Source organism: Notamacropus eugenii, chromosome 5, assembly GCF_028372415.1.
Source record: "Notamacropus eugenii isolate mMacEug1 chromosome 5, mMacEug1.pri_v2, whole genome shotgun sequence".
Lineage (NCBI taxonomy): Eukaryota > Metazoa > Chordata > Mammalia > Diprotodontia > Macropodidae > Notamacropus > Notamacropus eugenii.
The window spans coordinates 298,252,127-298,271,735 of record NC_092876.1 but is presented as its reverse complement, the minus strand read 5'-3'; the positions used below and the strand labels follow the sequence as shown (position 1 = coordinate 298,271,735).

Genomic DNA, 19,609 nt, shown 5'->3' with positions numbered 1-19,609 from the left:
AAATCATCTAGAGCTCTAAGGATGTGCCAAGCTCAAGACACAGCCTGCATGCTGGGTCTTAGGTCTGGGAAACAGGGTGTCTCCAAATATCTTGACAGTATCATCCTTTATATCTTCTGCCTTTTGTAGCTAAACTTGAAAAGGCAGTGTACAATAAGTGCCATTACTTCCTTTCCTCTCATTCTTCTTAACATCTTACAATCCAGCTTCTGACTTTATCTTTCCACCAAAACTGCTTTCTCCAAACTTCTCTGTGTTTTCAGAACACCGCTCTCTCCTGTTTACCTCCTACCTATCTGACTGCTCCTTCTTTGTCTCCTTTGCTGGATCCTTCCCCAGATCATGAACTTTAACCATAGGTGTCCTGATGAGTTCTGTACTGAGTCTTTTTCCCTTCACCCTCTCTACTGCTTCACTTGGTGATTTCATCAGGTCCCATGGATTTAATTTCTTTCTCTATACTTGGAGTATATGGGTGTTCAAGGAGGACTGGCACCTCTGATATGATGACTTGCCAAACCCTTTTCAGGGTTGTTTATTCACCGTTGGTATCTACTTGGTACTCAAGTCTCACCTGTGGTTCCAAGAAGCTGTAGCCTGCACAGAGGCCACACCCTGGAAGACTGTCTTAGCAGATGGGTTAAACCAGGTTGAGGGTGACTAATAGGCCTCAAATCCATTGATTAGTTAGGGGGGTAGACACCCCAAGCATGTGAAACTTCCCCCAGCAGAATGGTTAGAAGAGAACAATTTGTTCCAACAGCTACAAAGGACAGTGATATGCAGATGATTCTCAAGTCTACCTTTCCTGCCTCAGTCTCTTTGCTGACCTCCAATCTCAAATCTTCAACTGCAACTGCCTTTCAAACATCTCGAACTGGATGTCCAGTAGACATCTTAAACTGAACATGTCCAAAATAGGACTCACTATCTTTTCCCCTGAACCATTCTCACCTCCTACCTTCCCTGTTCCTATAGAGGGCAACACCATCTTCCCAGTTATTCAGGCTCACAAACAAGGTGTTATCCTACCTCCTTATAATCTCTCACCTCTCACCTCCATATTCAATCTGTTGCCAAGGCTTGTTGATTTCACCTTTGCAATTTCTGCCAAAAACACCACCTTCTTTCCTCTGGTGCTGTCATAACTCTGGTGCAGACCTTCATCACCTCTCACCTACTCTACTGCAGTAGCCTGTTGGTGTATCTGCCTGCCTCAGGGGTCTTCCCACTCCAATCCATCATCCATTCAGCCACCAAAATTATTTTCCTAATGTTGAGGTTTAAACCCAGGGATGCCAAAAACTGCTGAGGTTTCATGATATGTTGTGGTGGAACTGTCTCAAAGAATTCAGTCAGACAACTTCCAATCCAAGTATAGGCATTTATTGAGATTGATGCCTCTCATGAAGTGGGCTAAGTTCCAAGAGGAACCAGCAACTGCAGAGAAAATAAGATGGATTTTTATAGGGTAAAGTTGCCATTACATAACAAATCTAAGTAAAATCTAGGAATATGATTAATATTGAAAAGGCAGGTGGAGTTTGTTAAGGGATTAGGTAATGGAGGAGGGGTCCCATCTATGTTTTGGTGGTTAAATATTCTGGCCTTGCTGCCCTCCAATTAGCTAGCTATTGTGGTCCTGTCTTGGGCTAGATGGATGATGTAATTGTGATTGACCTATTTCTGTGGGAATGGGTCTGGGGGTCATGGCTGGGTAGAGGCACTGGCTGGGTTCCCACACCTGCTGGTTCTGTGAGGACTATGAGTTTCAGGGACACACCTCTTGTTCTAGTGATCAGTGAGACATGTATGAAGAAGTTAGGACATTGGCAGGGGCATAGGAAGGGGGCAGTTTAGGTAGGTACAGTGGGCCTGCAATGAAGTTAGACTACTTGGGCTGGGGACAGCTCTATTAGGACTCCATCACTAAGATCTTTCCAAGATCTTGTCACCCTAAACTCTAGTGGCTCCATATTGTCTCCAGGATCAAATACAAAATCCTGTTTGGCATTCAATGCCCTTCATAACCTAGTCCTATCTTGCCAGTCTTTCTATACCTTACTCCCTGCCATGTGTCCTTTGATCCAGTGATAGTGACCTTACTATTCCACAAACAAGATGCACCATCTCTTGGCTCTGGCCATTGTTTTCTGTTATTCCCCCATGTCTGGAATGCTCTCCCTCCTCATCTCCACCTGCTGGCTTCCCTCACTTCCTTTAAGTTCCAGCTGAAGTGCCATCTTCTTCAGGAAACCTTTCCAACCTCCTGTTGACACTAGTCCCTTCCCTCTCTTAATTATTTCCTATTTATTCTTTATATAATTTGTTTGATGATAACAATAAATAATATACCCAAAGTCCCCTGCTAGTGGCTCCTTCCCAGTTTATGCTGGAGCTGGTGAGCCCATGAGTCAGGGAGGCAACATCTTACATCGAAAAGAAGAGCAAGAAATGTGTCAAAGGGGCTGTAAAAAAGCACTAGTTTCTCAGCTGTCCCTTCACATTCTACCTGGAGAAAGAACAAAAGAGAAATCAGTAGTGAGCAGAGATAGAGGAGGAAGAATCTGTTAAAGAAGATGTAGGCTCAGTTGAGGAAGTAAAAGCAATGAAAAGAAGAAAACCAAGATCAAAGTGAAATCTATCGATCAGGAAAAAGCTGCATCTGAACCTGCAACCACCAAAGTGACAGGCAGAAGGACTCCAGAGAGTTAACTAAGAGCTTCACCAATGACTGGCAGCAAAGGGCACCTCCCTGGAGAGCTAGCTGGAATCCAAGACTCTACTGCTCATTTCTTCCTGAAATCCCTCTGACCTCTTGGACTCAGCCCAAATCCTACCTGTTGAAGAAGTACAATGTATTTCCCAGTGTACCCCTTTCCAACTCCTACCACTGTCAATGCCTTCTCTCTGACATTACATTTCATTTACACTGTGTCTAACATACACACTTTTTTCATACTGTGTCTCTCCGATTACGATGTGGACACCTTGCCTATAGACACTTTTTATCTTTTTGTGCCTGTATCTCCAGACCTTAGTGCAATGCGTGGCCCATAGTAAGGATTTGATAATGTTTGTGGACTGATTGGCCAATTTAAAACAAGCAAAAGATCAAGTTGTATGTACCATGTGTTCCCATTGGGAGCAATTGTTTCTGAGCTTCTTTCTGAGTACCTCTACTTTGTCTGTGATATGATGGACTCTAAGAATTTTTCCCTTAACCAAAGGACCATAGGAACATCAATTTAGAGGTGGCAGGGAACTTCAAGGTTCTCTAATCTAATCTCTAAACACCTTTACTCTAAAGACACAGTAAATGTTCTTCTGGGCATCCTTCACTTGGGACATAAATACTAACCATGAGCCATCTCTTGATGTGTGGTAACAGAGGAGGTCAGACAGGCACCACTAATTGGTGGAGTCTTCATTAATTGCAAGCTTGAGGATTTTTCGAAAAGGACACATAGCACTCTATGTTTCTCTTTGTCTCCAGCCTGCTCAGGGAAGAGCTCGAAGTACTATCTAAGATATACTCTGTAGAATTATCTCTCCTGACATAATGTGGTACCTATTCAGAGGCAGGGGGGCACTGCATTGAGAGTCACAGGACCTAGGCTCAAATCCTGACTGCTTCTTACTACCTGTATAACCTTGAGCAAGGCATCTTCCTTCTCTGGGCCTCAGTTTCCCCATCTGTAAAAATGGCTAAATGAAGAGAATACTGTGTAGCATCCCAAGGAAGTAGATAGGTAGACTTGTGTCTCTGTCACTCACAAGGGGCCAGAACTCCAAATGAAGAAGAAAAGAAAAATAGAGACCAAGGTAAAATTTTAATTCCTATACAGCTAATGAAGGCGATCCAGGATTTTAAAAAAATGGAGAAAGTGACAGTGTCCAAGAGCTAGTATCTTCCCCTTGTGACTGGAATATGTGACTATATATCATGAAGACACAGGCATCGAGGAACAACTAACTCCTTAATGGGTTATATGTTGGCTAAGAAGCACCTGGAGATAACCATGACCATCCCTCTAAAGAGTCTCCCTGGTGACTATCTGGTGTTGCTGCTCCTTGAGACAGCCTACTCTCCTCTGCATTCTCCCTTGTGGATCTCTAGACCCACTCCAACCACATTTACGAATGATTAATCTGAGTCTTGGCAATGATGAGAATGAGGTGACAGCAGAGGATTCCCTTCCTGATAAGATTTCCCTGAAGGAAGGAGATGAGGCTGTGTCCAGCACAGAGGAGGTGAATTAGGCCTCCCTGCATCCTCCTCCTTCCTTACCTAACCATGTAGAGTCTCCTACAGCTGTGGTGGTGGGCATTTCTGATCTAACTGCACTTGTCATTGTCTGGTATCTTGCCCTCAAGAGTGTAGAACAAGGTCTTCTGTCCCCTCCCTTTATCTATCATCAAGGAGTTTACATTCTTTTAGAGGGAAATTATATATACATTAAAAATGAAATATAATATACAAAGTGATTTCTGAAGAGGGAACATAGGTCTAATGTGAAAGGTCATTTGTAAAGTAAGAGGGATTGGGCTGATGTGAATTGGCATAAGGGAGCAAAAAGTTGACCAGCTCATAGCAGCCAGGTAGCCCATGATTCTGAATGAATCCACAGGGCAATCTAGATTGTTATGCCCTTTTCAGTAGCAATGGTAATGTTGATTTGATTATCAGTCCCTGAGTAACTGATAGAAATGGGCTTCACTAATTCACAGGATGGTAAGATCAGTTCTTTTGGGGGGGGGGGGGAGATCAGGGAAGGCTTTATGTGGGAAGTGATGCTCAAGGTGGGATTTAAAAGATAGGTAGGATTTTAGGGGCAGCTAGGTAGTACAGTGGATAGAGCACCAATGCAGGAGTCAGAAGGACCTGAGTTCAAATCTCACCTCAGACACTTGATATTCACTAGCTTTGTGACCCTGGGCAATTCACTTAACCCCAATTGCCTCATCCTGGGTCATCTCCAGTCAACCTGATGAATATCTGGTAACTGGATTCAGATGACTCTGGAGGAAAAGTGAGGCTGGTGATCTCCACGACCCTCCCTCACTCAAAAACAAAACAAAACAAAACAAAGTCAAGTGCAAATTGTGTCATTATTTCTCTGATGGCATGGTCTTCTTTGGCAGCGAAGGATGAACACACACAGGGTAGTGTGTTTTGTGAGTTATTTATTTTACTCTGATATTATGGAGGGAGACTGCCTATGAGAGCACAATCTTGGGAGGATGCACATAGGGTTTGATGAGCTTGCTTTGGGAACCTTATACAGATGTAGAATGGAAGGACCAGACTCTCTGCTTCACAGCATGTGCAGGTGTCCTGTCCATATGTTGCTTGGGAAGAAAAGACCTCTTCAATGGGCCATGATCAAAAACAAACAAACAAACAAATCAAAGCCTGGACAACATCCTTCAAGAAATTATCAAAGAAAACTGCCCTGATACATTAGAACCAGAGGCCAAAACAGAAATTGAAAGAATCCGCTGAACACCAGCTGAAAGAGGTCACAAAATGAAAACTCCCAGGAATATCATAGTCAAATTCCAGAGCTCACAGTTCAAGGAGAAAGTATTGCAAGTAGCCAAAAAGAAACAGTGCAAATATTTCAGAGCTGCAGTCAGGATTATATAGAATTTAGTAGCTTCCACATTAAAGAACCAGAGGGCTTGAAACATGATATTTCATATCATATGAAGGAAGGCAAAGGAGTTATGATTACAGTCAAGAATCACCTACTATTAGTAAAACTGAAAATAATCTTTCAGGGGGAAAAAATGGATATTTAACAAAATAGAGAACTTTCAAGCATTTCTAATTAAAAGACTAGGGCTGAATAAAAAATTTGACCTCCAAATACAAGACTTAAGAGAAATATAGAAAGGTAAAAAAAAGAAACAAGAAAAAAAAATCCAATAAGGTTAAACTGTCTGCATTTCTATGTGGCAAGATAATATTTGTAATTCTTAACAACTTTATTGCTATAAGAGCAATTAGAAGGAGTATATCTAGACAGAGGGTAAAGGCATAAGGAGATTTTTATGGGATGATACCCAAAAAAACAAAATAAAGGAGTAAGAAAGAAAATTGCACTAGAAGAAGGAACAGGGAGATTAAACAGGGGAAATTATCCCACATAAAAGAAGCAGGAAGGAACTGTTATAATGGAGGTGAAGATGGGGGTTGTGGTGGACAAATCTTAAACTGTACTCTCATCAAAATTGGCTCAAAGAGGTAATAACATACATAATCTGCTGGATAAAAAAATCTGTCCTACCCTATAAGGAAACGGTTGGTTGGTTGTTGTCCTTCATCTTCAAAGAGCACCAAAATGACATCATCGTGATAAAGTGAAATTTCAGTGTGTCCAACTGTAGCTGATCACACCAATATGAGCTTGGAATGCTCTACCACAGGTTGGGCACAAATAGTTTGTGTGAATATTTGGGGTGGATATCCCAAATTTGCGCATCCTGCATTTACTTTGTGCTGTCTCAATTCTGCTTTGCTCAAGGAGCACACTTTCTGATGTGGGTGTGCCATGCTGAGTGGTCCTGTGCCAGTGTCTCCTAGGTTTGCACAAATCCAAAGTTCTTGAGAGAGACCTTGAGAATGTCCTTGTGTCATTTCTTCTGGCCACCATGTGATTACCTGCACCATATTTCCTATAAGGAAATAAAAAGGGATTGGATAATAGAAGGAGGAGGGTGGGACTGATAAAAGGGAGAGCATGTTGGGGAAGACAGTGATCAAAAGTACAATACTTGGAAGGAGTAAGGATGAGTGTAAGGGAAGGGGAATAAACAAGCAAAGAATAGCATGGAGGGAAATATGGTTATAACTATAAATATGAATGGGATGAACTCATCCATAAAATAGAAATGGATAGCAGAATGGATTAAAAACCAGAATCCTACAATATTTTGTTTGCAAACATTCAAAGCAGAGAGAAGCACACAGGGTAAAGTTAAGGGGTTGGAGCAGAATCAATTATACTTTAGCTGAAGCAAAGAAATCAGGGATAGCAATTATGATTTCAAACAAAGCAAAAGCAAAAATAGATCTAATTAAAAGAAATCAAGAAGGAAACTATATCTTGCAGAAAGGTACCATAAACAATGAAGTCATATCAATACTAGACATATATGCACCAAAACTCATAGCATCTAAATTTTTGAAGATGTTGAATGTGTTACAGGAGGAAATAAATAATAAAACCATATTAATGGGGGACCTTCACTTTCCCCTCTCAGAACTAGATAAATCTTACCAAAAAATAAACCAGAAAAGTTAAGGAGATGAATAAAATTCTGGAAAAGTTAGACATGATAGATCTCTGGAGAAAACTAAATGGGAATAGAAAAGAATATAACTTTTTCTCAGCAATTTATGGCACCTACGCAAAAATTAACCATGTATTAGGACATAAAAACATCACAACCAATGCAAAAAGCAGAAATAGTAAACACATCCTTTTCAGATCATAATACAATAAAAATTACATTCAATAATGGTCAATGGAAAGAGAAAATAAAAATTAATTGGAAATTAAATAATCTTACCCTAAAAAACAAGTGGATCAAAGAACAAATCATATAAACAATTGATAATTTTACTGAAGAAAATGACAACAATGAGACAACATACCAAAATTTATGGGATGTGGCCAAAATAGTACTTAGGGGAAAATTTATAATTCTAATTGCTTATATCAGTAAAATAAAGAAAAGGTAGATCAATGAATTCAGCATGCAACTAAAGAACTAGAAAAAGAACAAATTAAAAATCCCCAATTAAACATCAAATTGGAAATCCTGAAAATCAAAGGAGAGATTAATAAAACTGAAAGTAAGAAAATCATTGAATTAATAAAACTAGAAATTGGTTTTATGAAAAAGCCAATAAGATAGATGTCATTGGTTAATTTGATTTAATAGAGGAAAGAAGAAAACCATATTACTAGTATCAAAAATAAAAGGGGTGAATTCACCAGCAATGAAGAGGAAATTAAGACAACAGGAGCTCTTTTGACCAATTATATGCCAATAAATTTGACAATCTAAATGAAGTGCATGAATATCTACAAAAAATATAAAGTACCCTAACAGAAGAAATAAAATACTTAAATAACCCAATCTTAGAAAAAGAAATTGAATCAGTTGTCTATGAACTTCCTAAGAAAAAATCCCCAGGACCAGATGAATCACAGGTGAATTCTACCAACTATTCAAAAAACAATGAATCCCAATACTATATAAACTATTTGGGAAAATAGGGAAAGAAGAAGTCCTACCAAATTTCTTTTACAACAAAATATGGTGCAGATACCCAAATCAGGAAGAGCAAAAACAGAAAATTACAGGCCAATTTCCCTAATGAATATTGATACAAAAATTTTAAATAAAATACTAGCAAAGAGATGCAGCAATATATCACAAGGATCATACACTATGACCAGGTGGAATTATATCAGGAATGCAGGGCTGGTTCAATATTAGGAAAACTATCAGCATAATTCACCATATCAATAACAAAACCAACAGAAATCATACAATTATTTCAACAGAAGCAGAAAAAGCCTTCGACAAAATACAGTACCCATTCCTATTAAAAACACTAGCAATCATAGGAATAAATGGAGCTTACCTTAAAATAAGTAATATTTACCTAAAACCATCAGCAAGCATTATCTGTAATGGAGATAAGCTCCAAGCCACTGCAATACAATCAGGGGAAGCAAGAATGCCCATTATCACCTCTATTATTTAATACTGTATTAGCAATGTTAGCTATAGCAATAAGAGAAAAAAAATTAAAGGAATTGCAATAGGCAATGAAGAAACAAAACTACCACTCTTTGCAGATGATATGATGTCATACTTGGAAAATCCTAGAGAATCAACTAAAAAGCTACTTGAAATTCATAATTATTTTAGCAGGACAGAAAATAAACCCACAATAAATCATCAGCATTTTTATATATTACCAAAAATGTCCAGCAGCAAAAGATAGAAAGAGAAATTTCATTTAAAAGAACTGGAGACAATATAAAATACTTTAACTTTCACCTACCAAAACAAACCCAGGAACTATGTGAACATAACTATAAAACACTTTTAATACAAATAAAATCAGATCTAAACATTTGGGAAAATATTAATTGTTCATGGGTAGGCTGAGCCAACATATTAAAAATGATAATTCTGCCTAAATTAATCTATTTATTTAGTGCCATACCAATCAAACTATCAAAAATTTATCTTATAGAGCTAGAAAAAGTAATAGAGCTAGAAGGACAAAAGCTCAAGGTTGTCAATCAAGGGAATCAATAAAAAAAACTTGAAAGAAGGTGGTCTATCTATACCAGATCACGAATTGTAAAACAAAGTGGTAATTATCAAAAACAATCTGATACTAGGTAACAAATAGAATGGTGAGTCAGTGGAATAAATTAGGTATAAATTACAATATAAAAAATGACCAAAGTAATCTATGTTATGATAAACCCAAAGACCCAAGCTTTTGGAACAAAAACTTATTATTTGACAAAAATTGCTGGGCAAACTGGAAAACAGTATGACAGAAACTAAGTATAGACCATGACCTCACACCATAAGCCAAGATATGGTCAAAAGGGGTACAGATTTACATATATAGGGTGGTACCATAAGTAAATTAAGAAAGCACGAATATTTTATCTGTAAGATTTATGGATAAGGAAGTATTTAGTACCAAAGAAGATATAGAAAGCATTACAAAATTTAAAATAGATCACTTTGATTATATAAAATTTAAAAGTTTTTGCATAGTTCTCCCCAGGTATCCTTATGCAAGTGACATCGTCTTTAAACCCTGCGTAGCAATCCCTGAAGCACCTTCAAGATAGCCAGGGAAGACAGGGATACCTGGAAATCCAATTACTTCCTCAAGATCATCCAACTTTAGAATGATTATCCAAAATGCTTCATTGTGGGAGCAGACAGTAGATGCAGCAGATCCAGATGTCCCTCTGTGGAAAGGCCATGGTATTAATTGGGAAAAATACCATGATATGCAAAGCCATATGTGGTCATCTGGAGAACAACCCTGCCCTGGAGAAACTGCTGCCTCACATTCGGGGCTTTGTGTTCACCAAGGAAGATCTGACTGAGATTAGGGATATGCTTCTGGCCAATTAGGTGCCAGCTGCTGCCCATGCTGGAGCCATTGCCCCTGCACATTGCCCTATGTGATGTCACCATGCCCACCCAGAATGTTGGTCTGGGTCCCGAGAAAACTTCCTTCTCCCAGGGTCTGAGTATCACCACTAAGATTTCCATGGGCACCACTGAAATCTTGAGTGATGTGCAGCTAATTAAGACTGGAGACAAAGTGAGTGCCAGCAAGGCCACTTTGTTGAAAATGCTGAATATTTCCCCATTCTCCTTCATGTTGATCATTCAGCAGATGTTTGACAATGGCAGCATCTACAACCCTGAAGTGCTGGACATTATGGAGGAGGCTTTGTACCTTCAGTTCTTAGAGGGTGTCCTTAATGTTGCCTGCATCTGTCTGTAGATTGGCTACCTAACTGTTGCATCAGTACCCTACTCGATCTTCAGTGGGTACAAGCGGGTCTTGGCTGTAGGCTGCTACTGCACCTGCTGCTGCCACTCCTGTCAAGGAGAAAACCACAGAAGAATCAGAGGAGTCTGAAGAAGATATAGGATTTGGTCTATTGAATTAGCCCACAGGAAACAACTATTTCAGCCAGTTTATTTGTGAAACAAAGAAACAAAAGTGTTCATTTATCTTAAAAAAAAGTTTTTGCACAAACAAAACAAATGCAACCAAAGTTATAAGAAAAGCAGAAAATTAGGGGGAAACATTTTGCAATATATATATATCTGATAAAGGTATCATTTCTGAAATATATAGAGAACTGAGTCAAATTTATAAAAATACAAGTCATTCCCCAGTTGATAAATGGTCAAACAATATGAACAGGCAGTTTTTGAACAAAGAAATCAAAATTATCTATAGTAATGTAAAAAAAAAATGCTCTAAATCACTATTGAAGAGAGAAATGCAAACTAAAACAACTATGAAATACCACCTCATACCTGTCAGAGTGGTTAATATGACAAAAAAAGGAAAATGTTGCATGTTTAAGGGGTTGTGCAGAAACTGAGACATCAATGCACTATTGCTGGAGTTGTGAAGTGATCCAACCATTCTGGAGAGCAATTTGGAACCCTAATTTTGAACCCAAATAACTATAAAACTGTGCATATCTTTTGATCCAGTAATACCACTACTAGGTCTGTACCCCAAAGACAACCCCAAAAAAGGGAAAAGGACCTATTTGTACAAAAATATTGATAGCAGCCCTTTTTGTGGTGGCTAAGAATCAGAAATCAAAGGAATATCCATTAATTGGGGAATGGCTAAACAAACTGTGGCATATGAATATAATGGAATATTATCATAAAAGAAATGACAAGCAGTATGATTTCAGAAAAACCTGGAAAGACTTACGTGAATTGATGCATAGTGAAGTGAACAGAGGCAGGAGAACATTGCGCACAGTAACAGCAATATTGTTTGATGAAGAACTGTGAGTGATTTCGCTATTTTCAGCAATACAATGAACCAAGACAATCCCAAAGTTAATGATGGAGCATACTATCTGCCTCCAGAGAAAGAACTGATATTGACTGAATACAGACCGAAGCATGTTATTTTTCATTGTCTTTCATTTTTTTTCTTTTATTTGAGCCTTCTCATACAAAGTGAGTAATATGGAAATGTTTTACATAATAGCACATGTGTAACCTATATCTGATTGCTTACCATCTCAGAGAAGAGAGAAGGAATGGAGTCTCGAGTTTTGTGAGGAAAGATGAATATTTTTTCCCCTTACCATAATAAAGGGCATGAGAAAAACATATGTACTAGGGAAAACATTGGAAAAAGCCTGTGGTGATTTTATAAATTAAATATGGCAGGAATGGTTAAAATGAAGCTTTTAAAAGTATTTTTAACTATTGTAATGGCAAGCAAAATAGGATCTTTTGCTGTTTTTGTTTTAGTATAATCAAGTGCCTCTGATCGAATTTTGACTTTATCAATCAGGAGTCTTTTACAAGGAGAAAGGACAGAAACAAGAGTTTCTTTAACTAGAAACAGTATATGTATTTGTATTGTTAATTATTATAATGTGATTAAAGATTTTCCCCACCCATTAATGGGCTGCCCATTAAGGGGAGTTTGATTAGGGAAGATTTGTGGGAAGGCCCAAGCCCTTTGTTAATGAGGCACTGGTTCTCAAGGGTTGTGATGCCCTCTGGCTCTAAAAAAGGTATAAATACCCTGAGTTGAGGTTTTACTTTGGGACTTATAGACTGGAAGTATTTGTTTGGCCAGGCAAAGACTCTGGGAAGGTGCTTTAAGGAGCCCCCCAGCTTTGAAAACCCAGATGTTGGTGCTTCCCTCTCTGGTGACTATGGTCAGACAGTTGGGGTCCAACTGACTGTTGAATTCAGGCAGAGGAAGCCATGTCTATTGATCTTTGATTTCTCTGTATTTTTTTTGAAGTTCAGGGTGCTGACTCCCCTGAACTAGATGAATGATGTATGTTCTTCGTTAAAGAAATGATATATGTGCTTGATTAAAGTGACTGTCAACCCCTCAAAAGTTGCCTTTCCTTTTGTGAATGCAGATCTAAGAACCTGTGGTAACAGGTCCCCCTGTGTATGTTTGGGTGCTTACTGTTACAACTATATAATTGAAAAAGGTTACTTGGTAAGAGTGATAACCCATATACCCCATTGATGTCTTCACAATGTCAATACAACTTGAGGAAGGCCCCTAGTAAAATGGGAATCCTCTGCAGGAGTGCATTTATGGGATGACTTGGACAAGATTTCCCTCAGGATGAGCAGAATGGATTACAACATGCATCCTGGGAGGGAATACCCACATAAATGAAATTGCAGAACTGTTGCAGTACTGTAGTATGTCTTTGTTTATGTGTCTATGCACATATGGGTAGATACAAACACACACATATATGTACACATACAAAAAAGTTTTCATCTATGTGAAAAGTTGGGAATATAAATCTCACCAACAATAATCTGAGAGCTCTGATATAGGATTTGCTAATTTTCCAGAATTTAAGTCATAATACATAATACTAAAATAAAACACATAATATCAAAACTAAAGAAAAAGTCTTTCTGATAAGTTTGTTCATAGCATTATTTATTTATTGCTTTTAGGCATATAGTAATTGGCTAGAAGCAAAAGTCATTCTCCAAAAATGAGCATTTGATGGAAACAATTTCTATCAAACATGCTTAATGATTTTGCTCTTTTAAATTTGCACATCTCCAATTTACATTTTAGTCTTTTTATGTTTTGCATTCCTTCCTTTAAGATGAGGCAAAACAAGCTGTATTTTTAAAAAATACATAAATCATTTTTTCCAATATTTGTAAGTCAGCCTCCTCTAGTGGTCAAAATATGCAAACATCTGTGAAGCTATATTTTTCAAAAAAAAAGCACGATTCTTTGTATTCCAACATGTTGCTACTCACCCATTTTAATCAGGAAATAAGCTGTGATTGGTTTTGCATCAAGTATAGGTTGGCACTAAGTCATCTACTTTCTCATGCCTATTTTCCCTTGTAACCAATGGTATGACCTGGGTCTGAATTTTTCCACAAGTATATAGCAAGGATAAAACCTGAATGTGACTCACCATTGTAACATACAGTGTCAAAGATGACCAATTGTGAAAAGATCAGAAGAAAGAGAATGACAACTAAAGCTAAAAACATAGCAAATAGCAAAGAAACCCATTTATCCAAATCATATCAAAATAGAAGAGGGTGATTCTAGTTGGCAGGTCATGTCACATACCACTTGATCATAAGATCAAAGATTTTAGATTTAGAAGGACCTCAGAGGTCACTTACTCCAACCCCCCTCATTGTACCTTAAAAATTATTATGAACTTGACAAGGACAAAAAACTTGAACATTTCTGTGTACATAGAAGAGTCCCAAAAGAGGATTCTATATGAAACCATTACTCTCTGTTACTTCCAATCCCCTCTCTTTATCACTAAGATCCAGAGAAGTTAATAATTTGTCCAAAGTCACACAGATCACAAGAAGGAGATCTCTCAGCTTTAAATGTTTTTGCTGTTTTGACTACACTTTATTCATGCCTTGGACCTTTATTTCCAGCTTCCTGAGCAGTCTCAAAATATACAGCTTTTGTAAGGGGGTTAGACTTAATCCCCTATGTCTAAAGGCTCCCTGGGGCAGTGATAGCAATCCACCTCCCATTTATAAACTGCTTTCACTGCCTGTGATGTAAGTGGAAATCTGGCTCATGTGACATTTAACTCCCCTAGTCATTGTGAGGGAAAGGAAAAAGACAGGAATGAAAGCCATAGTTATCTTTGCACTATGTCATGGTAAAGTTCCAGAGTGAGCACTAATTTTGATAGCAAGACATTGTTCCACTAGGTGTCCAGATTCTAATTTTTGCAACCCAGCATTGTTCACAGATTGCAATATTCTGGAATGTAGGTGATGCTTCAGCATCCTTCTACTAACAGTTAATATTTAGATAGTTCCTTAAGATTTGAAAAGTTCTTTACATGTTATCTCATTTTTAAAAATAGTCACTATGTATTTACTCAATTGATAAACAATCATTTATTAAGTGTCTATCAAGCAATTAACTTTAAAGCTAAAGAACAAGTGTTCCTGGGGAAAACTTGTGGGAATTCTTTGGTCTAGAGAGGGATGAGAAAGGGGTGCTATTGCAGCTTCTTTTTATGTGGTAGTGGGTTGATTAGTCCATAGATAGCCATTAAGGGAGGGGAGAGTGTTTAGATTTTAGATAACAGATGTGGGCTGGTACTGCCCATCTCCACAGAGCATGATACTACCAACAGTAAGGTCAGAGGGGATCCTGGAAGAATTGTTACAGCTTCAAAAATGGTCAAAAGTGGCAATCATCATAGGCCCATTAAAGGATGAGCACTTACGCTAATTCAGGGTGGACTGTCGTGAGTCAGCTTTCTAAAAACTGATCAACTAAGGAAGATGAATTCCATTCCTCCCTGGTTCTGGTTTTTGACAGATCTTATTTTTAAGAAGGTTTTCCTTATGTTCAACCATAATCTGCTCCTTTGCAATTGATGCTCTTAGTTTTTGCCTGGGGTCAAGCAGAACAAGCCTACTCTGTTTTTCCCAGATGCCCCTTCAGATACTTAATGAGAGTTCTGAGTCACCTCCTAAATCTTTCCTTCTATTAGCTAAACATCCCTGGTCACTTCAACCAATCCCTGCATGGCATGATTTTTTATTTTACTTCTTGACCTCTGGATATGCTCCAGCTTATCAATGTGCTATATAGCACTGAACTGAGTAGATGTAGTTTGCCTGGTTGGAGAGCATACAATGGAACTGTCACCACTATCCTACTGAGAACTTTCTTCACACATTCAAAGACTATGTCAGTTTTCTTGACTGTTACATGATGCTGGTAACTCAGCTTGTGTCCACTAAAACCTCTCAGTCTTTTTCATCTGGCAAATTCCCCCATGCTCTATTTGTACAGATGACTTTTTAACTCATCTGCAGGATTTTACATTTATACATACCAAATTTCATCTTATTAGTTTCTGCCCATTGTTTTAGTAAGCATTTTTTATCCCAATTAAATTACTCAACATATTAACTATACCATCTAGCTTCTTGTCATCTGCAGATTTAGTTACACATACCATCTCTGTCTTCATATAAATCATTGATCAAAAATATTGAATAGAAGAAATATTTACAAAAATATAAATTACACAGATTAACAGAAAAGGAAATAGAAGACTTGCCTCCATCTTAGCAAAAGAAACTGAACAAGCTATAAATGAGCTTCCTAAGAAAAAATCCCCAGGACTAGATGGATTCACAAGTGAATTCTATGAAACATTTAAAGAACCATTAATTCTAATATTATATAAACTGTTTGGGCAAAGAAGGAATCATACTAAATTCCTTCTGTGACACAAATATAGTGCTAATATCTAAACTAAGAAAAGTAAAAACAAAGAAAGGAAACTAGACCAATTTCCCTAATGGATATTGATGTAAACATTTTAAATGAAATACTAGCAAGGAGATTAAAGCAATGTCACAAAGATCATATATTATGATCAGGTGGAATTTATACCAGGAATACAGAATTGGTTCATATTAGGAAAACTATCAGCATCATTGGTCATATCAATAACAAAACCAACAAAAATTATATGATTATGTCAGTAGATGCAAAAAAAAGCTTTTGATAAAATACAGCACTCAATATTAAAAACACTAAAAAGTGTAGGAATAAATAGAGATTTTCTAAAATAATAAGTAGCATCTATCTAAAACATGAGCAAGCTTTACATGTAATGGGGAAAAGCTAGAAGCCTTCCCAATAAGATTAGGGTGAAGCAAAAGTGTCCATTATCACTACTATTATTCAATGCTGTACTAAAAATTTTTGTTGTTGTTCAGTTGTCTAATCAAGTTTGACTCTTCATGATTCCCTATGGGATTTTCTTGGCAAAACTACTGCAGTGGTTTGCTATTTCTTTCTGCAGTGGATTAAGGCAAACAGAGGTTAAATGACCTGCTTAGGGTCACACAGTTAGTGTGTGCGATGACAGATTTGAATTCAGGTTTTCCTGAGTCCAGGCCCACTGAGCCATCTATCTGCCTCCACTAGAAATGCTAGATAAACAATAAAAGAAGAAAAAAATTGAATAGGCATTGAGGAAACAGAACTTTGCAAACAATAGAATGGTAGCAAATCAACTAAAAAAAACTAGTTGAAATAATTAACAACTTCAGCAAAGTTGCAGCATATAAAATAAACCCACATAAATCATCAGCATTTCTATATATTAACACCAACATCCAGTAGCAAGAGATACAAAGCAAAATTCAATTTAAAATAACTGCAGACAATATAAAACACTTGAGTTTCCACATGCCAAGATATAGCTAGGAACTTATATAAACACTTTTTACTCAAATAAAATCTGACCTAAACAACTGGAAAAATATTAATTGCTCATGGGTAGGCTAAGCCAGTATTATGAAAATGACAATTCTACCTAAATTAATTTACTTATTAGGTGCCCTACCAATCAAACTGCCAACAAATGTCATAGAACTAAAAAAATGATAACAAAATTCATCTGGGAGAACAAAAGTTCAAAAATATCAGGAAACTGATAAAAAAAAAAAAACAAGTTAAAGAAGTAACCTGGCAGTACCACAACTATATTGCAATATGGTAGTCATCAAAACAATCTGGAACTGGCTAAGAAATAGAGTGGTGGATCGGTGGAATAGATTAAGTATATAATACATAGTAATAAATGATTATAATAATCTACTGTTTGATAAACCCAAAGATCCAAATTTCAGGGACTAGAACTCAGTATTTGACAAAATTTTCTAGGAAAACTGGTAAAGTAGTTTGGCAGAAACTAGGTATAGACCAATATCTCACACCAGATACCAAGATAAGGTTAAAATGCGTACATGATTTAGAACTAAAACATGATATCATAAGCAGATCAGGAGAGCATAGAAATTTTTATCTATCAAATATATAGATTAGGGAAGAATTTATGAACAAACAAGAGATAGAAAGAATTGCCAGATGTAAAATGGATAATTTTGATTACATTAAATTAAAAAGTTTCCGCACAAACAAAACCAATGCAACCAAGACGAGAAGGAAAGTAGAAAGCCAGGAAACAATGTGTTATAACAGGTGTTTCTGATAAAGGCCTCATTTCTCAAATATATAGAGAACTGAGTCAAATTTATAAGAATACAAGTCATTCCCCAATTAATAAATGGTCAAAGGACGTGAACAAGCAGTTTTAGAAGAAGAACCTATCTATAGTCATATGAAAAAAATGCCCTAAATTACTGTTGATTAGAGAAATGCAAATTAAAACAACTCTGAGGTACCACCTCACACCATTCAGAGTGGCTGAGACAAAAACAGAAAATGATAAATGTTGGAGGCAATGTGGGAAAACTGGGACACTACTGGTAGAATTGTGAACTGATCCAGCCATTCTGGAGAGCAATTTGGAACTATGCCCAAAGGGCTATAAATCTGTGCATGCCCTTTGACGCAGAAGTTCCAGTACTAGATCTGTATCCTAAAAAGATCAAAGAAAAAGGATCTATATGTACAAAAATACTTATAATTGCTCTTTTTGTGGTGGTAAAAGATTGTTGTTGTTGTGTTTATCCTTCAGATTGGAAACTGAGGGAATACCCATCAGCTGGGGAATGGCTAAACAAGTTGTAATATATCACTGTGAGGGAATACTATTGTGCTACAAGAAATGACAAGCAGGGTGGTTTCAGAAAATTCTGGAAAGACTTATGTGAACTGATGCAAACTGGATTGATCAGGATCAGATAACATTGTACATAGTAACAGCAGTATTGCATAACAGTCAATTGTGAATGATGTCGCTATTCTAAGCAATACAGTTATCCACCACAACTCTGAAGGACTTATGATGAAAAATGCCATCTACCTCCAGAGAAAGAACTGATGCAATCTGAACATAGAACAAAGCATACCTTTTTAAACTTTATTTTTCTTGTAACTTGCCCAAAGTCACACAGGTTAAGTATGTGATAAAGTAAGGATTCAAACTTAGGTCTGTGTTTACAAATCCAGTGCTTAGTCCAGTTTACCACTGTGCCTCTCACTTTCATTTTACATGTAAGGAAATTGAGGCCCACAGAGAAAGACTAAAGAGTTGTCCATGTCCAGATAGGAAGCAGGGCTGAAACTGGAATACAGGTCTCCTCACTGAAACTCAATGTATTAGCATTGTAGCAAGCCATCACAATGTCTTGCCACCAAATCTTGATGATATGATTGTCATTCAATTCATATTTCTCCAATTTTTCTTCAAAAATATTTTGAGAAAATTTGTCATACTCCTTGTAGAAACCCATAGTATACTATGTCTGTCTATGGCATTTTGTGGTTTTCCTTTGTTTTTTAAATTTTTGAAATACATTTTATCAATGCCCCTTGAATTTACAAAGCAATCATTTGGGGAATTTCTATCCCCACCTCCCTATTGAACTGTCCCTTGTAACAAAAAAATACAATTAAAAAAAGGCAATAGGGAGACCGGGGAGCTTTAGGGGAATAACATGATTAGACTTGGGCTTTAGGAAAATACAGGCTGGATAGACAGGAGAGGGAGAGTTTGAGGCAAGAAGACCAATGAAGAAGCTATTACAATAATCCAAACAGAAGGCTGTCATCAAGGATGGTGGCCATTTAAACACAGAGAAGGGAACAGATGTAAGACACGTTGTAAAAGTAGATCAACAAGAAAATTGGCAATAAATTATGTATACAGAGTGAGGGAGAATGAGAAGTTGAGGATTACTATGAGTTGTATATCTGGGTGACTGGAAGAATGGTGGTGCTGTGAAGAGAAATAAAGAAGGCAGAAAAAAGGATATTTTGAGGGGGGAAGATAACAAGTTC

The 19,609-nt window shown here is 37.3% G+C and overlaps 1 pseudogene; it reads left to right on the top strand.

Annotated features, from left to right (window-relative positions):
- The first annotated feature begins 4,143 nt into the window (after window positions 1-4,143).
- On the top strand, window positions 4,144-12,665 carry LOC140507886 (large ribosomal subunit protein uL10 pseudogene; annotated as a pseudogene).
- The last annotated feature ends 6,944 nt before the right edge of the window (window positions 12,666-19,609 follow it).